The 22,370-nt window shown below is 41.7% G+C and overlaps 1 non-coding gene across 1 annotated transcript; it reads left to right on the forward strand.

Annotated features, from left to right (window-relative positions):
* Window positions 1-22,060: 22,060 nt before the first annotated feature.
* Window positions 22,061-22,167, forward strand: LOC120266929. Its single transcript, XR_005538327.1, has one exon. It is a non-coding gene; the product is annotated as a small nucleolar RNA R71 (small nucleolar RNA).
* Window positions 22,168-22,370: the final 203 nt, after the last annotated feature.

A 22,370-nucleotide genomic window follows, 5' to 3' on the forward strand; every position in this document is an offset into this window, starting at 1 on the left:
AATATGAAAAATCGAAACTCTAGTTAAAAACATGAATAAAAAAGGACAACAAACCCAAAATCGTGAAAGTGTGGATTTACTCAAGTCAACCCAAGGTATACTCCTCAAAGCTCTAAGTATAAAGGGACTTATTTATCTACACAAGTGACAACATTTTTCAGAGATGGTAGTAGCTTCACACATCCTCTAAGGTAGCCCTTTCCAAAGCGGCCGCTAAGGCGGCTTTCCCACTTTCAGGTGATAGCTCTTTCTCTTTGGAGTGGTAGCTTTCACTCATCCTATGAGATAGCTCTTTCTCTCATTAGGGGCATAGCTAGTATCCGACTTATGAGATTCACCCAACAAGTACAAATAAACAATAAAACTTTTTTTTTTAACACAAGAAACAACTATAACTAGTCCCTTTAACATCAAACTTGAGTTTCCAACGAGTTTAAAAAGTGAGTAGTGCACTAAGTGTAAATCGAGGCAAAACATTCCTAGAAATTCAAGCAAAAACTAGAGCATGAAGAATATTCAATGTTAAAAAATTCTCCTAAACTCAAGAATACAATCTTTGCAACTAAGGTGAACCGCCATTGGCTATGTGAGCATATAACAATCAAGAATAATAGAAAAGATGTGTCCACTATGAAACTCCCCCCACACTTAAGTTGTACATTGTCCTCGATGTACACATGCATCTCACTCAAAAATGTATATCATTCAAAAAGCAAATATGGGAGAAAGCAATCAAAACAATACTCCTCGACTCCTAGTGTTGCGTTTGATGAAGCTAATTCCATGGGAGTAGTGTTCCGAGCGGGTTGAGAGGCTCACACGGCCAAGTGCCTCAGCACCTTGGCCGTGCCCATGACTAAGTCTCAATTGCCAAGAAGTCAAGACCATCTGCACGCGTCAAGAAGACAAGACCATCTGCACTAAGTATATGAAAGATAAAGCAATGAATACAACTCGATGATGCAAAATGAACATAAACTCAGAAGGAGAATCCTTTCTGAGTGAAACAAATGTCTAAAAATAAAAATGCAAAGAAAGTAAAAAGAAAGGAAAGAGTCAAATGTGGGATTGTCGCTCGGGTAGCTGAGTGCTCTGTCTTCTTTGCTTGGTGAAGCACATGGTCAGTCTACCGGTGCCGGGGTAGGAGATGAGGGTGCAGTGGATGTCACGGGAGCCTCAGGAGTTCTCGGTCGTAAGACAAATAATGAGGTGACGTCTCGCTCTAAGATCTGCTGTAATACGTCAAAGCGTGCCATGAATTCTGTGTACTGAGCGGCTTGCACGGTCCTGATCTCAGAAACCTCTGCCTGCACCACTCCAAAAGCATTCTCAAGCCTCTCAAAAGCGATCATGGGTTTGAGATGGTGTAGCCCGAACATCTCGGGGGTATGTTCTCCACCGTGGAGCGCCTCGGTCTCCATTGGTGCTTTGCTGAAGACTCATCACCATTATCCTCGAATGGTATATTGAGCACATAAACACCATTTGGATATTTATAGATCAAACCCATGAGTCTCATTGTCTCTAACCCCAACGATGCTGGTATAATTGTCTTCTCGGCTCTGCTGATTGCGTCTCGTAGACCCATCCTCATAATGAGTGTAGTAATGTATGGACCCGAGAAAATGACACCTAGTCTGGGATACTATCCTTGATGATTCAAATACTCTGCTAAAATGTGCCCCAGATGGACCGGCTCGATTACGCACCATAGAGTATAAAGTACGAAGTTCTTGCTTGTTTATGACTCCGTGTTATCACCGCGATCATTCATTGACCTACTTATGATTGCGTGAAAGATATCTATAACTAGGTCGTGATAAACATGAGGGCCTTTGACACTCCGGTTCATATACGCCCCTTACCACATAATATTCTATATGCCTCCGTGGGCGATAAAAGCCGACATGTCAATTGGAAGACTCTCATACTCCTCGATCTCGATTATACTCCTCATCGTATATACCAAGTCTAGTAGAAAAGCGTGTGATGCTCATACTATGATGTTGCCCAAAAAGCTACGAGCTGAATAAGCGCCGACACTATCAAAATGAGCATAAGAACGGTCAAACTCAAATGAAGCAAGTACCTCTAAAAGTAAGTGAGCGGATAGCAGGGGACATGAATATTCATTATTTTGTGCCAACTTCCGACCGATAATAGGTTCTCGACCTCATCGACCATGTCATACGCTAGTTGCACCTTGATGAGTGGCCCAACATTAGGGATTCATGTCTGACCAAACTTAAGCTTCGTTAACCGCTCAAGCCGAGCTCGATGCTCATGAAGTGTGAATTCCATGACTTCCGGTTTAGGGGCAGGCCCTCTAGGACGTTTAGCAACTGCCTTCTTCGATCTCGTGGCCATACACGCATGTATTAGAAAAAAATTCAATTAATTTCTGCGGAAAAAAATAATAGCGCTGCGGTAGTGCGAAAATTCCCTACGCTGCTTTCACGGTGTGAAAAACCCCTCCTTTGCGACCGTTCTCCCGAGCTACACCACCATCTAACTCCCGGATCTTCTCAAAAATCAAATCATAACCATTTTTAGCAAGAAACCGATGTGTATTGTCCATTTAAATCGCATGTAATCGGCTAGACTCAAAAGGAAGTCGAAGCGAGAAGAAATAAGGTCTTACTGGAGTGAGTTGAAGCAAAAAAATCCTCTACAATCCGGACAATACACAATCAATCGACTCAAAAGGCGACAAGAGGAGGTCAAAACGAATATTAGGAAATGTTACGTGAGCGACAAGTCGGTGAGGAACAAAGAGTAACTATTGTATTGGGAGAGCAGAGAGTCTTTTAATTCCTGGAGATCCACATGGGTGTGCGGCATAGCCCACGGCCATGTGCCCTCAAATGAAGATCTCACGAGGCGGGGCCTTGCGCCCTATGGCTTCACTGGATATCCAAGAAAAACACCAAGTGTTATACACGCCCGTGCAGGAAATTCACGCAGGCGTGGGCGAGTCCATGCCCAATCCACGAGGGCAGTTTGCGCCCCTGTGTTTTCTCGGGATGGAGAGAACACCTCTGTAGGGTTTCACACGGGCGTGTGGAAATTACCCACGCCCGTGCATGGTTCAAAAGGTCGCCCACAGGGCTGAGTACACGCCCCTGTGTGCTCTCGGGAAAAACCGCCCAACTCTACAGGAATTCACACGGCCACGCGAAGATTACCCACAGCCGTGTGACAGTCGCATGGTCGTTCACAGGGGTAGTCGCACGCCCCTGTGCCTTCTCTGGATGAGCTCGTAGTGCAACACCACGGGCATGTGGAAATTCCACACGCCCGTGTGTTTTCTTTGGAAATCTGCAGGCTCTGCAGAAAATTTTTGAACATGTTTACACACTCAAAGCCTGCCCTGTTATGCAAATTTTACCAGTGAAAAATATGAAATAGAGCTCAGACGGCCAAACTTCGCCCATTCCATATGAAAACACACGATGACTACTTAAGGCCAACAAGAAATTTTCAGCACAAGCATCTACAGTTCAAGACACCAACACTTAACAAATTATTCTTATAAACAAACTAACTAGAGAATAAGGAAATAGTAAACACTTGGGTTGCCTCTCAAGAAGTGCTTGTTTAACGTCACTTAGCTTGATGTACCTTGTCTTACCTCATGCGAGTTCATGGAAGAAAAATACTTCTCTATTGTCACTGGAAATCTCTCCGCCATAGTATGGTTTCAACCTATGTCTATTTACCTTGAATGTGCCCTTCTCCGGCTGGTTAATCTCAATAGCTCCATGGAGTGAAACTTCGGTTATGGTATACGGACCAGACCACCTTGATTTGAGTTTTCCCGGAAATAAACGTAGATGAGAGTTGAACAGTAACACCCGATCGCCTGCTTTGAAGTCCTTCGGCATCTTAATATGCTTATCATGCCACTTCCGAATTCTCTCCTTGTATATCCTTGCATTCTCATATGTCTTCATCCTCCATTCGTTTAACTCGTTGAGATGTAACATTCGTTGCTCCCCAGATTTGCGCAAGTCGAAATTCATCACTTTAATTGCCCAATATGCTTTGTGCTCTAGTTCCACCGGTAAATGGTAAGATTTTCCATACACTAAATTATAGGGAGTGGTCCCTATTGGGGTTTTGTATGCTGTTCTATGAGCCCAAAGTGTGTCATCCATTCTTTCGGACCAATCTCGTTTCCCTTGCTCCACTGATTTGGTTAATATTCTCATGAGCTCTCTATTTGTGACCTCCACTTGCCCACTTGTTTGCGGATGGTAAGGAGTAGCCAGACGATGATGAACCCCATAGCGTTTTAACACTTTCGCCAGTTGTGTATTACAGAAATGGGTTCCCTGATCACTGATGATAATTCTTGGAGTTCCAAAGCGATTGAATAGCTTCTTCAAAAACTACACAACAGTTCGTGAATCATTAGTTGGAAGAGCTTGGGCTTCCACCCACTTGGAAACATAGTCAACTGCCACCATAATGTATTGATTTCCATTGGACTTTGGAAATGGTCCCATAAAATCAATTCCCCAAACATCAAATACCTCACAAAATTGCATCGGATTTTGAGGCATCTCGTCCCTTCGTGATAAATTTCCAGCCCTTTGACAACTATCACATCGTAAAATGAACTGATGAACATCTTTGAATAAGGTTGCCCAATAGAACCTTGCGGCTAAAACCTTCTCTGCAGTTTGACTTGAAGCATAATGGCCCTCACTGGGGCACGAGTGACAATGCTTGCAATGACATTCCAACCTTCCTCCCTAGAAACGCACCTTGAACCACGATGCGCACAAATACTGAAGCGGTAAGGATCTTCCCAGGAAAAAAAGTTCTTAAGGTCACTGAAAAAAATTTCTTCTTACTGACGAAAGCTTAAACCCTCCTTCAATACCCGGTCACGATAGATAATTCGCAAAAATCTGCGAACCATGGAACATCTTTCGATTCTAATTCCTGTATCACATACAAGTGCTCTTCAGGGAAAAAATCATTAATTTCCTTGCTTGTCGGTTCTTGCCCCTCACAATCTTCTAATCTCGACAAATGATCTACAACCACATTCTGTCCCTTTTTTATCCTTTATTTCCATGTCAAATTCTTGCAATAATAATATCCACCGAATCAATCTTGGCTTTGCATCTGCCTTGTTCATGAGATAACGGAGTGTAGAGTGATCTGTGAACATTGTGACATTAGATAGAATAAGATATGGTCTGAATTTATCAAAAGCAAACACCACTGCTAATAATTCCTTTACAGTAGTGGTGTAGTTCTCTTGTGCACTCGTGAGAGTCTTTCTAGCGTAATAGATTGGTTAAAATTGCTTGCTTCTCCTTTAACCCAAGACCGCTCCCACTGCATAATCACTAGCATCACACATTACTTCGAACGGCTCATCCCACTTCGTTGTTGTCAAAATTGGTGCTTGCACTAACTTTTCTTTCAGCGTATTAAATACATTCAGACAGTCATTTCCAAAATCAAAACAAGGATCCTTCCCCAAGAGTTTGGTTAACGGTTGGGAGATCTTCGAAAAGTCCTTAATAAACCTTCTGTAAAAACCTGCATGACCCAAGAAACTGCGGATCCCTTTTACATTCATAGGCGGAGGAAGCTTTTCAATTATCTCAATTTCCGCCTTATCCACCTCCATACCTGCCTGGGAAATCTTATGTCCAAGGACAATGCCCTCTTGTACCATAAAATGACACTTCTCCCAGTTGAGGACGAGATTCGTCTCTTCACATCTCACTAAAACTCTTTCCAAATTATTTAAGCAAGCATAGAAAGAGTCCCCGAATACTGAAAAATAATCCATAAAAACTTCCATAATATTGACACGGTCCCCTTGCGTATATCCCCCAAGAGCATGGGTTTGTCGAAGTAATAATCCCGGGTGAGCGGGTATCGAATCCACAGGGAGTAGGGAATAAAAATACTTAATTCGATTCTTAGCTATGTGAAAGATCAGTAGTGATAATTGAGACAATGATTCAATTCTCAAAAGTAAAAGCAACAAGTAAGAGAGCAAAAGTAAAGAAGGGGGTAAGGCAATCGATAAAGATGGAATACCTGGATAATGCTCCACCTAGGATAATTGTTTCAAGTGCAAGAACCCTATATTATACTTCCTAGTAAATGTAATAGTGAGTCATGGGAATTCTTAATTATATAGTCCCAAATCTAAGGTCAACTATGCCTAACTCTATACATGTCCCGGAGGAGAAATCGAACAGTCTCAAAACCTCGCACTCGCATAGAGTTGCAATGATCTCTAGGGATTCCAAGTGATAAATCTCTTCCTAATTATAGACCTAACCCATTGGTCTAGGTGGAAGGTCCCTAACCACAATTGAGCCCTAGATACTAAGATCACCTCAACGCTTCACTCTGTTGCACGCGCAACTAAGCCTCAGCGGAAGTTCATCCCTTAGACCATTCACTCTATTATGGCCGCAAAGAACTCGAGGAACGGAGGTAGAATCTATCACGCCGGAGAGGAAAGGGGATGCTCCTGTACCTCTCGACTCACCCTCTCAACCCTCTCCAACCTAGCTTTGTCTAACGCTCGTGGTGTGTCACTCACCCACAAGGTTACCAACAAGAACTCTCAACCCTAGTGTCACTCTATGGGAAATGTGCATACAATCAAGCATTCAAGGTTGGAACTCACAATAAACATCAATTTATTGAAAGCATAATAAAGAGGTTCAAAGAAACAAATACATCCTAGGGTTCACAATACCCGAGTACCCACTAGGGGTTTAGCTCTCCATGGAGCTAAGTACAATCAAAGAAATAGAATGTAAAAGCAATGAATCCATAAAGAAACCCCATCGATAGTCGTGTCGATGGTCTTGTGGAAAGTCCTCTACTCGTTGTCCAAGGATTCCCTCGTCCGGTATAGGATACGCCTCGACGGAAGCTCCCCTACCAACCTTCTTCTTCAGGAATGACGTTGTCAGAGCCGTAGAACCTCTCCAAAACCTTGGCCAATACCCGTCGAAACACTAGCCGAAGCCCTCTCTCAAGTTGGGGAAAAGATGGAGAAAAGAATACTAAAATCGGGGCTAATTCGGTTTTTAAATAGGGCTGGAATCGGGCGACTACACTGGCGTGGATGCTTCACGCGCCCGTGGGGAGTTTCCACACGGGCGTGGATAATTTCCACACACTCGTGTGGATCCTCTTAACTCATGTTTTCTCGGCCGGCAGTGAACAGTGCTGCTATAGTGCTCTCTACCGTGTTGCACAGCATAAGGAATGAACGCTTCGCATCCATATCGCACAAGCACTTATCACCTGCAAAGCAAATAACACACCATTAAGCACAAAACAAGCATCAATCCTTATAGAAATACATGCTAAATACATCAAATATATACACTAAAATATGTACATTTAGACACTTATAAAATATCCCTACACTTAAGCGTTTGCTTCTCCCCAAGCAAACAAATCATGAGGAACAAAGGAAATGATAAGTGGCTAAATGTATTACCTCCGGCTCAAATCAATACAAGACTCTACAAGGATTGGAAAATGATATATAGATCATGAGTTACAAACATTAAGCACAACAAAAAGATCCTGTCTCACCTCCAATATGTATGTGCCATGTGTGTGAACCTTGTATTTCATCTACCCTGACCTTGTCGAGCCTACTGACTTCAATCAGTATAACTCTAGATCCTAATCACTCCACATGCAAAGAGTACTAAGTCCTAAAATGCTAAGCGTTACTTCAATGAACAAGTAAGATCCTTCCAAGTCCTGAACTCGAACTAACTCCCTTTTTTTTCTTAGAACCTCTAGTAGGTAGTCAAAAAGATCACTAGGGGTTTTTTTTCAGTTCATTTTATTTATTTTTTTCTTTTTTGAGTCTGACTAACGTAGACTGCACCAAAAAATCTTTCTGGAGGGTGCGTATGCTGGTTAGGCATAAGAGCCACCCAACTACTCGATTACAGTCTACATAGATGCATTCATGCTTCATTAGCAGATGAATACTTACATAGACTCAATTTTTTCTTCTTTTTCTCTTTTTTTTATTTTCTTTTTCACAATCACCATAGATCACATCTTCAGAATACTCTACATGACACAAAACTAGGGTTAACACAACAAGACTTAGAAGTTCTTAAGGGTTCATTGAATGAAAGAACTTAATAATCTATGATCAAATACTCAAAGTTGTGTGTTAAGCATACAAGAGAGTTAGAGTAGTGAAGTTGGCTATTCCCAGGGCATCAACATAAGATTCAGTGCACAAGACAATACTAGAGGTGAAACAAGATTCAATAGAGCACAATAACAAATATGTAACTCAAATCAATCATTAATCCATGCTAGAAGAGTCTTACAATAATGAACAAGGCATCATGGGTAACACTAGCATGCAAATAATAACCCTAATACATACAATACACCCTATCCCTCATTACTCTAGTGTTGTACATTGTCACCAATGTACACCAGTCATGAAAAAAACATAATAATATATGCAATGAAAACAATGGAGGAGGGTGGAACGAACTTCCCCGGTTTATTCTTGTGCACATGGCGAGATATGATCCGAACAAAAGGTGTTGCAAGCTTTCCATGTCGGGTCCGGCTTCCATGGAATGTGGAGAGACTCACCAAGCTCCCTTAATGCCTTGCAAGGCATAAAGGGGCATCATCATTACAAACAAAAATTAAGATTGCAAAAATAAATACTAGGAAGTAGTCAAAACACACAAATACTAGATAAAGAGTAGCAATGTTCTATACAAGGTTGGTAAGGCATCCCCTTCCCAACTTATTAAAATTAAACAAACACACTTGCATGAAAAGTAAAGCAAAGAAACAAGCTGAAAAAATAAAAACAAGTGTCCATGCTCAGAAGTGAAAGGTATCATATAAAGGTGCTGCAGATGGTGAGGCGATGGAGCAGGAAGCAGTAGTGGCCTTTGATGATGATCCAAGGGAGGAGATGGCAAACTACTGGAAATGCTCTGTGAGCTGGTGCTGACCCTCTAAAACCTGGTAAATCTGTCCTCGCATCTTGTGTTGCTCGTGCGAGATAGCCTAAATGTCATTCTCCATAGTCTTGAATCTAGAGTCGAAGTCTGATGGGAATGAAGTGCCAGGAGGGTCCTGAGTGGGTGCTCCATCAGATTCGGACTTGGACTCATCATGGTTATGCTGACTAGATTCTCCTATGGTCAAGTCTGAAGCAAGTCTGCATATGCCACTCTTTTTCTCTAACAAACCAATTGCTCGCAAGACAGGCGCTCCAAGAGGTGCCACATCTCCCACTATAGTCATGCGTCGAGTGCGGTCCAACAAATTCATACCGCGGAGTAATCTTGTGATGTAGGGTCCTACAAAGATATATCCCAGATGAACAAACTGACCCTAATGAATTAACGATTCAGCAACAAGATGCCCAAGATGGATAGGATACTCCTCAAGGATGCCATACATGGTGAATAAGTCAGATTGTGTAACTACACCCATGCTATCTTTCCTACCTCCAATAGAGCATGAGATGAGAGCATGAATGTATCTGTGGAGGGGGTTCACCAAACAAATAGCCCTCCATGTATTTGTGGTGTCACTAGGTGCTAAGGACTTCCAATATTTGCTTGCACTCATGCGAAATGGATAATCAATGCGGGGCCGATTAAGCAACGACGCGCTAATGAACTCATCATCATAAATTCCCATGTATTTTGCAAACTCCATGTGGTTCATTTCATGAATCTTTCAAAAATCTTGGAACCTAATGGAACCTTGTCATTCAATGGGAACACTTCTCTCATCTTGCTTCGCCTCAAATGTACTCAACACCTCCAATGTGAGTTGGCGAAAAGTAGGAGTTCCTCGGCCATTAAGAAGCGAGTTTCTGGACGTGTGGCATTCCTACATCAATAATAGTTCAAGTAAGAATTAAAGGAATCCAAGAGGGTGCATAATGTGGCATGAAAATGGATAAAAACATGACGAAACTCAAGAGAATAGGATGCATAAGGGCATATGGAGCCCATATGGATACTATTCAACTTGCAAGAGGTTCCCATCAATCATGACTTTTACAAATTTGTACATATTTTCAAGAAACTTCAAATACATAATGCTCATACCACACAATACAAGCTAAAAGCTTGAAACAATCCACACAAAAACTCAAGAAAGCAAAAAGAAAATAATAGAATAAATTTTTCTCATCAAGTTTCTTACCAACAAAAGCTTGAGAGCACTTGAGTTTAGCTTGAAGAAGAACACTAGATCTACTTTCCAAGGAGATGAGGAGATGATTTAGAACAGGACTTTGGTGAGATTCGGCCTTGGTTTGATGGATGATAGAGGCTAGGGTTCAGTTGCAGAAGAAGAAGAATGGAGAGAGAGAAAAGGTGGCAAGGTTTTCATGATAAATATGACTACATACGGCCTCAATGAGGTGCTCATTGAGGCCGTTTGGAGTCATATTTATCATGAAAACCTTGCCACCTTTTCTCATTGAGGTCGTTTGGAGTAGTGTAGAGTTGCTGGAATTTCCAAATGGCCTCAATGAGCACATCATTGAGGCCGTTTAGCTTAGTTCAAATATTCTGGAAAATCCAAACGGCCTCAATGAGGAGCTCATTAAGGCCGTTTGGAGCAAGCCAAACTTTCTGGAAAAATCCAGGCGGCCTCAATGAGCTCCTCATTGAGGCTATTTGGACTTAAAATTATGCTTTAAAGCTTTGAATGCATCTCCAAACTCATGGGCATGGCTACAAAGTGTTCTAAAATCATCTCCAACATGAAATAATGGTTCAAAATTTCCATCTAATGCATGAAATGATAGCCAAAACAAGTGTTACTCAACAATAAAAATAAGTAAACAACCACATGGACAATAACCATGACAAATAAAACAATGAGAGCATGGACTTATTCAAATAAATAACTCCAAGAGAATATGAAAAATAACAAGAACATGAACACAAAGAACACACAAACATCAAAATTTGAAATTACCTTGTTTAACGTCACGAGCCTGACTTAACGTTTCACTTACCTCTCAAGGGTTCGAATAATTTGAAATTACCCCCGGTCAACTTCGAATTGTTGGTGTTTCTTCCCAGTAAATTCAAGGACATCAATGAATGATTTCACATTTTTAATGAATAAAGGGAGGTGAAGATTTTACCTTCTTTTCTTGAGGTATTGGATGAGAATAAGTGATATCTTTCTTCTTCTTTCCCCAAACCCCCCTCCAAATTTTCTTCAACATTGAATCTTTCTTTTTTTTCTTGATAAGTGCTTGTGCGATATGAATGCGAAGCGTTCTTTCCTTATGTTGAGCATTACTTTTCGTGGGTTTTTATAATAATATGTGTGTTTTTATGTTCTTTTATGCAGGTTGGGCTGTGAAACCCATTATGAAGGAAAGAAGCTAATGTGGATCAGAATGCACCGATTTTGGAGGAAATCTTGCTAAAGTTCAAATGCGAAGATATGAGTCGGGTGCGAGATGCTAGAGTGTGTGCCAACCTCCCAGTATTTGAGTTAGCATAACCATTTGGAGGGCACAAGGGCAGTCACACTCAAGCATTCCGACTTATGCACATAGAACAAGATCTCTATCAACTTATCCGTCATTGAAGAAACAAAGCGATCCACTGCATAAACGTGTGCCCGTTTATGTTACCTCGATGAAAAGTGGATTCGGGAGTATTTTTTTGGCGAGTCATCGTAGCAATCAATGTAGCGATTCATCGCTCACACCGGCCGAGAAAACAGGAATTCAGAGAATCCACACGGGTGTGTGGAAATTATACAAGCCCGTGTGGAAATTATACAAGCCCGTGTGGAAATTCCACAGGGGCGTGTGTAAAATCCACAGGCCCATGTGGTCGCCCGATTCCAGCCCTATTTAAAGCCGATTCAGCCCCGATTTCAGCATTCTTTTCTCCATCTTTTCCCCAACTTAAGAGAGTGCTTCGGCTATGGTTTTGAGGGGTATTGGCTAGGGTTTTGGAGAGGTTTTATGGCTCTGACATCGTCATTCCTTAGGAAGAATGTTGGTAGGGGAGCTTCTGTCGAGGCGTATCCTATATCGGACGAGGGAATCCTTAGACGACGAGTAGAAGACTCTCCACAAGACCATCAACATGACCATTGAGGGGGTTTTTCTATGGATTCGTTGCTTTTACATTCTATTTCTTTGATTGTACTTAGCTCCATGGAGAGCTAAACCCCTAGTGGGTACTTGGGTATTTGTGAACCGTAGGATGTATTCATTTCTTTGAATCTCTTTATTATGCTTTTAATTAATTGATGTTTATTGTGAGTTCCAACCTTGAATGCTTGATTGTGTGAATACTCCCCTAGAGTGACACTAGGGTTGAGAGTTCTTGTTAGTAACCTTGTGAGTGAGTGACACACCATGAGTGTTAGACAAAACTAGGTTGGAGGGGGTTAAGAGGGTGAGTAGAGAGGTACAAGAGCATCCCTTTTCCCCTCCGACGTGATAGATTCTACCTCCGTTCCTTGAGTTCTTTGCTGCCATAATAGAGTGAATGGTCTAAGGCATGATCCTCCGCTGGGGCTTAGTTGCGAGTGCAACGGAGTGAAGCGTTGAGGTGATCTTAGTATCTAGAGCTTAATTGTGGTTAGGGACCTTCTACCTAAACCAAAGGTTTAGGTCTATAATTAGGAAGAGATTTATCACTTGGAATCCCTAGGCTCATTGCAACTCTATGCGAGAGCGAGGTGTTGAGATTGTTCGATTTCTCCTCCGGGACATGTATGGAATTAGGCATAGTTGACCTTAGATTTGGGACTATGTAATGAAGGATTTTCATGACTCACTATTGCATTGATTAGGAAGCATAATAGAGGGTTCTTGCACTTGAAGCGATCGTCCTAGGCGGAGCATTATCCTAGTACCCCATCTTTATCAATTGCCTTACCTTCTTCTTTACTCGTGCTCTCTTGTTGATTTTACTTTTGAAAATTGAATCATTGTCACACTTATCATTATTGATCTTTCACATAGCTAAGAAGCGGATTAAGTGCTTTTATTCCCTACTCCCTGTGGATTCGATACCCGCTCATCCGGGATTATTACTTCGACAAATCCGTACACTTGCGGGATATACGCAAGGGGACCTTGTGAAGTTTTTGGCGTCATTGCTGGGGAGTAGGCATTTAGAGATACTTTGCACTTTGTTTTCTTAGCTATTTATCATTCATTCTATTTCATACTTTCTTATTCTTCCATCATTCTCATTTGTTTTCTTTTGTTATGTTTTACTTTTTCTTGCAAGGATTTTAAATGATGATTGACCCAGTCGTTGCTCTATATTTTTAGGTCAAAGCTCTTAGTAAAAAGTTGATAGAATTGTTACTTCACGACAACAAAACATTCCATGTTGCAACGCATATCATCCAATTGAAGTGGGCTACCCAAACTTATTATGGAATAATGGTGAACAACATTGGGAGGCACCTCAAGAAGAATGTCAAAGGGGTGAGATACTCGGCAAGGATGCACTTCAGTTACAAAGAGTATTAGCTCATTTTATTGAAGCATCCGATGTTTGTGTCCAAAATATGGAGACCACAAGAAGATGTCATGAAGCCTCCTATAAAAACCTTGAGCATCAATTAGGAGGGATACTTGATACACTCTCCAAGGAACAACAAGTATTTGAGCAAGCAAGTCAAGTTCCTTATAGAGAAGATGTGGTAGTGAATGACAATGAAGAAGTGGGGCGGAATGAGTATGATGTTGTCGAGATTGAGAGGATACATGAAGAATCGTTCATTCAATGTGATGATTGTTTGAGTGGACAGTATGTTTGTGAGCAAGAAATGATGCAAGGAAAGTTGGCGAAGACAGATTGTTTCCAAGTTGAAATTGAAGAAGAAGCAACTCCTAAGGTAATGGAACACACATCTCTCTTTAGGATTGATCAATTCATAAATTGCAAGAAAGAGAATTTGGGTTTGGAAGAAGACGTGGGTAGGAGATTGAAGCCATCCAATGACCCACCTGTGCTAATCTTGGACAATTCCAAACCCAAATTGTTTCCTTGGAGGCCAAAGGTAAGATGGTTGGACTCTCCAACAAATATTCCACCCTGGCAAGAAAATTTTTGGTTTAAGGGAAGTAGCTATGCAATGTCTAGTCAAGAGGAACATACTCTTTTCAATCCTCCATAAGGTAAAGAAGAGGTACGTCAAGCTTAGTGACGTAAAACAAGCGCTTCTTAGGAGGCAACCCAAGTATTTATTGTTTTCTAGAGTCTAGTTTAGTGCTTGCATGAATAAGAGCTTGAGTGTTGGTGTTTTTATTCTTATATGCCATTACTATGCTTTTCTTGTGCACTGTTGGTGTTATCTTGTGCTTTCATGTGTTTTGGTCAAGTTTTGGTCATTTGAGCTATTTCTCATGTTTTTTCACTGGTAAAACTTGCATATTAGGGCAGGCTCTGAGTGTGTAAACATGTTTAGAAATTTTCTACAGAGCCTGTAGATTTTTCTAAATCCAGAGAAAACACACGGGCGTGTGGAATTTCCGCACGCCCGTGAATTTGTATTGTGAGCTCATCTAGAAAAGGTACAGGGGCGTGCTGCTGCGCCTGTGAACAACCATGCAATTTTTGCATGGCCGTGGGTAATTTCCGCACAGGCGTGTGAAGTCCTCCAAAGTTTGGCAGATTATCCCGAGAGCACACAAGGGTGTGAACTCACCCTTGTGGGTGACCTTGTTAAAATCGCATGGGCGTGGGTAATTTCCGCACGCTCGTGCGAATCTCTGTAGAGGAGCTCTCTCCATCCCGAGAAGACACAGGGGCGTGCGTTTGCCCCTGTGAATTGGGCCTATGAATGTCCACGCCCGTGTGAAATTTTCGCTGCAGGGCGTGGGTCTAGAGAATTTTTCTAGGGTTGCATGGAGAGTCCACAGTGCGTCGCCCTACGTGGGTCCGGAACAGGGCGTGGGTAATTTCCACACGCCCGGGTGTGGATGTCTGAAATGCTAGACTCGCAGGTTTTCTTTAAAATCTTTTCGGTTTTTTCATCTTTTCACCCTCAAACGTTTTGAGAATACATCCTTGCTCTTTCCTGACCTCTCACCATCGTTTTAGAGGGTTGTTAATTGAGTTTTCGTGCTTTGTTTTTCTAGTTTTTTTCATTCTCATTTTTGTCGAGTAAGCTTCTCTTTCTCTTTTTCTTTGCCAATTTTTCATTTATTTTTGCAGCACCAGTGTCATCTTCACCAGTAGTGGAAACAGATGTACTAGCTATTGACACTGACACTTGAGGCGTCTTTACCTTCTTTGTTCTTATGTTTCACATTTTATTTTCTGCATTTTCTTTTAGACTTGTATACTCAGAAAGGACTCTCCTTCTGAGTTATTTTCATTTTATTATCTCGAGTTGTATTCATTGTCTATGTTTTATACATACTCGAGTTATTTTAGTTTTATTGAGTTTCACTGAACCCCCTCGTGTATGCGTGCAGATGGTGCTGTCATCATGGGAATTGAGACTCTGTCATGGGCATGGCCAAGGTGCTTCGGCACTTGCCCGGGTGAGCTTCACAACCCGTCCGAACATTACTCCCAAGGATTTAGCTTCATCCAACACAACACTAAGAGTCAAGGGAGTATTGTTTTGATTGCTTCTCCCACATATATTCTTCAATAATATACATTATGAGTGAGCTTGCATGTGTACATTGGGGACAATGTACAACTTAAGTGTGGGGGGGAGTTTCATAGTGCACACATATTTTCTATTGTTCTTGATTGATATACATGCTCACATAACCAATGGCGGTTAACCTTAGTTGCATTGATTGCATTCTTGAGTTTAGAATAATTTTCAACATTGAATGTCTTCATGCTCTAGTTTTATTTGAATTTCTAGGAATTTTTGCCCGATTTACATTCATTGCACTACTCACTCTTTAAACTCTTTTGGAAACTCATGTTCGATGTTAAAGGGACTAGTTATAGTTATTTCTTGTGTTAAATTCTGAAAAAAAAAAATTGAATGATGAAAAAAGGGAACAAAATAGTTTTCTTGTTTGTTTTGGATTTTGGGTGGAAAGAGCTACCACCTATGTAGTATGAAGCTACTCTCATAAGTTGGATATTAGTTATGCCCTAATGAGAGAAAGAGCTATCTCATAGGATGAGTGAAAGCTACCAATCCGGTAGAAAGAGCTACCACCTCGAAAGTGTGAAAGCCACCTTAGCGGCCTCTTGGGAAAGGGCTACCTTAGAGAATGTGTGAAGCTACTACCATCTTTAAAATTTTTTTTTACTTTCTTGTTGTAGATAAATAAGTCCCTTATACTTTGAGCTTTGAGGAATATACCTTGGATTGACTTGAGTGAGTCCACACACTTTCACGATTTCGGGTTTGTTGTCCTTTTTTATTCAATTTTTTAACTAGGGCTTCGATCTTTCATATTTAGTGTTGGAATTTCCCTTACTAGTAGAATGCTCTCTTTGTATACTTTGGTAAACCTAAGGCCAAGCACTTTCAATATTTTCTTCATTGATGCACAGAATGTTTAATTTTTGCTTGAGGACAAGCAAAAGCTTAAGTGTGGGGGAGTTTGATAAGTGCTTGTGCGATATGAATGTGAAGCGTTCTTTCCTTAAGCTGAGGATTACTTTTCTAGGGTTTTTACACTAATATGTGTGTTTTTATGTTACTTTTATGCAGGTTGGGTTGTGCAACCCATTATGAAGGAATGAAGCCAATGTGGATCACAATACACTGATTTTGGAGGAAATCTTGCTAAGGATCAAACACGAAGATATGAGTCAGGTGCGAGATGCTAGAGTGTGTGCCAACCTCCCCGTATTTGAGTTAGCATAACCATTTAGAGGGGCACAAGGGCAGTCACACTCAAGCATTCCAACTTATGCACATAGAACAAGATCTCTATCAACTTAGCCATCATTGAAGAAGCAAAGCGATCCACTGCATAACCATGTGCCCGTTTATGTTACCTCGATGAAAAGTGGATTCAGGAGTATTTTTTGGCAGAGTGTTGTAGCAGGTTAATGTGGCAATCACTGTAGCAGTTACTGTTCACATTCAGTCGAGAAAACAGGAATTCAGAGAATCCACACAAGTGTGTGGAAATTATACACGCCCGTGTGGAAATTCCACATGGGCATGTGTAAAATCCACAGGCCCGTGTGACCGCTCGATTCTAGCATTATTTAAAGCCGATTCAGCCCCGATTACAACAATCTTTTCTCCATCGTTTCCCAACTCGAGAGAGGTCTTCAGCTAGGGTTTTGAGGGATATTGGCTAGGGTTTTTGAGAGGTTCTACAGCTCCGACATTGTCATTCATTAGGAAGAAGTGACAAGGTCCCCTTGCGTATATCGCACAAGTGCATGGGTTTGTCGAAGTAATAATCCAGGGTGAGCGGGTATCGAATCCACAGGGAGTAGGGAGTAAAGACACTTAATTCGATTCTTAGCTATGTGGAATATAAACAATGATAAGTGTGACAATGATTCAATTCTCAACAATTAAAAGCAACAAGTAAGAGAGCAAAAGTAAGGACGAGGTAAGGCAAGCGATAAAGATGGGGTACTCGGATGATGCTTCACCTAGGATAATCGCTTCAAGTGCAAGAACTCTCTATTTTCCTTCCTAATCAATGCAATGGTGAGTCGTGAAAATCCTTACATACATAGTCCCAAATCTAAGGACAACTATGCCTAACCCTATTCATGTCCCGGAGGAGAGATTAAATAACCTCACAACCTCGCACTCGAATAAAGTTGCAATGAGCTCTAGGGATTCCAGGTGATAAATCTCTTCCTACTTATAGACCTAACCCTTTGGTACAGGCGGAAGGTCCCTAATCACAATTAAGCCCTAGATACTAAGATCCCCTCAACGCTTCACTCCGTTGCACGCGCAACTAAGCCCCAGCGGAGATTCATCCCTTAGACCATTCACTCTATTATGGCCGCAAAGATCTCGAGGAATGGAGGTAGAATCTATCACGTCAGAGGGGAAAGGGGACGCTCCTGTACCTCTGGACTCATCCTCTCAACCCTCTCCAACCTAGCTTTGTCTAACGCTCGTGGTGTGTCACTCACTCACAAGGTTACCAACATGAACTATCAACCCTAGTGTCGCTCTAGGGGAAATGTTCATACAATCAATCATTCAAGGTTGGAACTCACAATAAACATCAATTTATTGAAAGCATAATAAAGAAGTTCAAAGAAACAAATACATCCTAGGGTTCACAATCACCCAAGTACCCACTAGGGGTTTAGCTCTCCATGGAGCTAAGTACAATCAAAGAAATCGAATGTAAAAGCAATGAATCCATAAAGAAACCCCCTCAATGGCCGTGTTGATGGTCTTGCGGAGAGTCCTCTACTCATCGCAAGGGATCCTTTTTCTGGCCTAGGATACACCTCGCCGGATCGATGTCGACGAAAGCTCTCCCAATAACCTTCTTCCAAATGACGTGCGATGTCGCAGCCGTAGAACCTCTCCAAAAACCTAGCCAATACCCCTCAAAACCCTAGCCGAAGCCCTCTCTCAAGTTGGGGAAAAGATGGAGAAAAGAATACAATAATCGGGGCTGATTCGGTTTTAAATAGGACTAGAATCGGGCGACTACACGGGCGTGGATGCTTCACGTGCCCATGGTGAATTTCCACATGGGCGTGGGTAATTTCCACACACCCGTGTGGATTCTCTGAAACTGTCATTTTTGGCCGGCTGTGAAGAGTAATTGTTACAGTGTTTGCTATAGTGATTTGCTACAGCATCTGCTACAGCACTCTGCCAAAAAATACTCCTGAATCCACTTTTAATCGAGGTAACATAAACGGGCACTCGTTTATGCCGTGGATCGCTTTGCTTCTTCAGTGATGGATAAGTTGATAGAGGTCTTGTTCTATGTGCATAAGTAGGAATGCTTGAGTGTGACTGCCCTTGTGCCCCTCGAAATGGTTGTGTAAACTCAAATACGGGGAGGTTGGCACATACTCTAGCATCTCGCACCGGACTTATATCTTCGTGTTTGAACCTTAGCAAGATTTCCACCAAAATCGGTGTATTGTGATCCACATTGGCTTCTTTCCTTCATACTTGGTTTCACAACCCTACCTGCCTAAAAGTAACATAAAAACACACATATTAGTGTAAAAACCCGAGAAAGTAATTCTCAACATAAGGAAAGAATGCTTCTCATTCATATCATACAAGCACTTATCAAGAAGGTTGGTAGGGGAGTTTCCGTCGAGTCGTATCCTATATCGTACAAGGGAATCCTTGGATGACGAGTAGAGGACTCTCCACAAGACCATCGACACTACCATCGAGGGGGTTTTTCTATGGATTCATTGCTTTTACATTCTATTTCTTTGATTGTACTTAGCTCAATGGAGAGCTAAACCCTTAGTGGGTACTTGGGTATTTGTGAACCCTAGGATGTATTCATTTCTTTGAATCTCTTTATTATGCTTTTAATTAATTGATGTTTATTGTGAGTTCCAACCTTGAATGCTTGATTGTGTGAATACTCCCCTAGAGTGACACTAGGGTTGAGAGTTCTTGTTGGTAACCTTGTGAGTCAGTGACACACCACGAGTGTTAGACAAAACTAGGTTGGAAAGGGTTAAGAGGGTGAGTAGAGAGGTACATGAGCGTCCCTTTTCCCCTCCAACGTGATAGATTCTACCTCCGTTCCTCGAGTTCTTTGCGGCCATAATAGAGTGAATGGTCTAAGGGATGACCCTCTGCTGGGGCTTAGTTGTGAGTGCAACGGAGTGAAGCGTTGAGGTGATCTTAGTATCTAGAGCTTAATCATGGTTAGGGACCTTCAACCTAAACCAAAGGGTTAGGTCTATAATTAGGAAGAGATTTATCACTTGGAATCCCTAGAGCTCATTGCAACTCTATGCGAGTGCGAGGTGTTGAGATTGTTTGATTTCTCCTCCGGGACATGTATGGAGTTAGGCATAGTTGACCTTAGATTTGGGACTATGTAATGAAGGATTTCCACGACTCACTATTGCATTGATTAGGAAGCATAATAGAGGGTTCTTGCACTTGAAGTGATCGTCCAAGGCGTAGCATTATCCGAGTACCCAATCTTTATCGATTGCCTTACCTTCTCCTTTACTCGTGCTCTCTTACTTGTTGATTTTACTTTTGAGAATTGAATCATTGTCACACTAATCATTATTGATGTTTCACATAGCTAAGAAGTAGATTAAGTGTTTTTATTCCCTACTCCCTGTGGATTCGATACCCGCTCATCCGTGATTATTACTTTGACACACTTATCCTTTGGTTTCTTCAAATTAGAACTTGGAAGAGGAGAGTGAGGTTCTTCTTGATCTTCATTTCCTAGCTCTCCTGAGTACTCATCCAATGGATTTAGTGATAGTACCTCCTGCACACAATCAAAAATTAAAAGTTCAGTTTCATCAACAAAATAAAGCATGTCATGATGGTCTAAGGAGTGTTTCATGGCCGCCGGTAGAGTGCACACTGCTTCTTCCTCTCCAACCCTTAATGTTATTTTCTTCCTTTAAGGTCAATAAGGGCACCGGAGTAGTGAGGAATGGCCGACAAAGAATCAATGGTGTCTCCATATCTTCATCAATATCCATGATGACAAAATCCACAGGGAATACAAATTTGTCCACCCGGACAATTACATCCTCCACAATCCCATGAGGCTTCTTTGTTGATCGATCCGCCAATTGTAAAATCATTCTCGTGGGTGTAAGTTCATCCAAACCAAGCTTCAAATACATGGTATAGGGCATAACATTAATGCTCTCCCCTGAGTCTGCAAGTGCATTTTCTTGAACTCCACCCTCAAGTACACATGGGATTATGAAGCTTCCTGGATCTTTCAATTTTTGTTGGAGCTTCTTCTCCAAAATGGCCGAGCAATTTCCCATGAGTGCAACCGTGCCCTCTTCTTCCAATTTCCTATTGTTTTTTGGCCATTCTTTTTAAAACTTGGCATACTTGGGCATTTGAGTTAAAACTTCCTCTATCGGGAAGTTTATGTGGAGTTGCTTGAAGATGTTGATGAATTTTCTGAATTGCGCATCCTCCTTATCTTGCTTCAATCTGGCCGGATAGGGGATTCAAGGTTTGTACTCAAATGGCTTTGATGAACCATTTGGTGGAATTTCCTTGTTTTCACCTTGCTTGTTTTTCTCAATAACTTTCTCAATTAAGTCGGGATCTTCCACTTCGGTTACCCCAGTTTCCTTGACACTTAGGTCAACTCTGACTCTTGTCTCAACCTGTCTCCCGCTTCTAAGGGCAATGGCCTTCAAGTGCTCTCTTGGGTTCTCCTCAGTGTTGCTAGGAAAACTGCCTGAAGGTCGCTCAGAATTTGCTTTAGCAAGCTGCCCCACTTGATGTTGAAGTGATTATTCAGAAGCTTGTAGATTTCTCAAAATGGAGCCTATCTCATTGAACTGTCCGGCATGTTGAGCAAACTAAGCATTCACCTTACTGAATTGATAATCCATACCGCTGGTTATTCTATTAAACCTTGATTCAGTGTTGATCATGAACTTGGCAAGCACATCTTCAGTAGTGAACCTCTTCTCTAGCACTGGTTGTTACATTAGAGGTCCTTGTGGAGGTGGTGCAGCTTTTTGTTGTTTCCTCCAATATAATCAATATTCTCAATTGGAACGACGGAGGAGCTAGTAATAGGACATTGGGCGACTCCATGGCCTTCACGACAAGTGCTACAACTCATCACTGACTCTGAATTCCAGCTACTGCCCATGAGCATATCTAGCTTCTGAGACAACACATCAACCATTACGGCAAGAGCATCATTAGAACTAACTTCATAATTCCAGCCCTTTTCTGTGCTGCACTTGTTGAGGCCCAATGAGACTCATTGCTTACCTTTGATTCAAGGAGTTACTCAGTTTCGTCGAGGTATTTGTTACTAAGAGAACCACCCACTGCGCCATCAATTAGTTGACGAGTTGCATAGTTCAACCCGTTGTAGATGATCTGAACCCACATCCAAGAAGCAAAGCAGTGATGGGGGCATCTTCGAAGGAGATCCTTAAATCTTTCATAAGCTTCAAATAGAATCTCCGATTCTCTTTGCTTAAATGCTAAAATTTCTTGCCTTAGCTTTGCCCCTTTGCTAGGAGGAAAATACCTTCCCAAAAAATTTTCAACCATATCTTTCCATGTCTTGATCGATCCCGGTAATAAGGATGTGAGCCATCGATATGCCCCATCTCTCAAACTGAAACAAAATAGTCATAGCCAGATCGCATCGTCAGTCATCCCGTTATCTTGAAAGTGGAACATATTTGAAGGAAACGGGAAAGATG

Source organism: Dioscorea cayenensis, chromosome 1 (genome assembly GCF_009730915.1).
Source record: "Dioscorea cayenensis subsp. rotundata cultivar TDr96_F1 chromosome 1, TDr96_F1_v2_PseudoChromosome.rev07_lg8_w22 25.fasta, whole genome shotgun sequence".
NCBI lineage: Eukaryota > Viridiplantae > Streptophyta > Magnoliopsida > Dioscoreales > Dioscoreaceae > Dioscorea > Dioscorea cayenensis.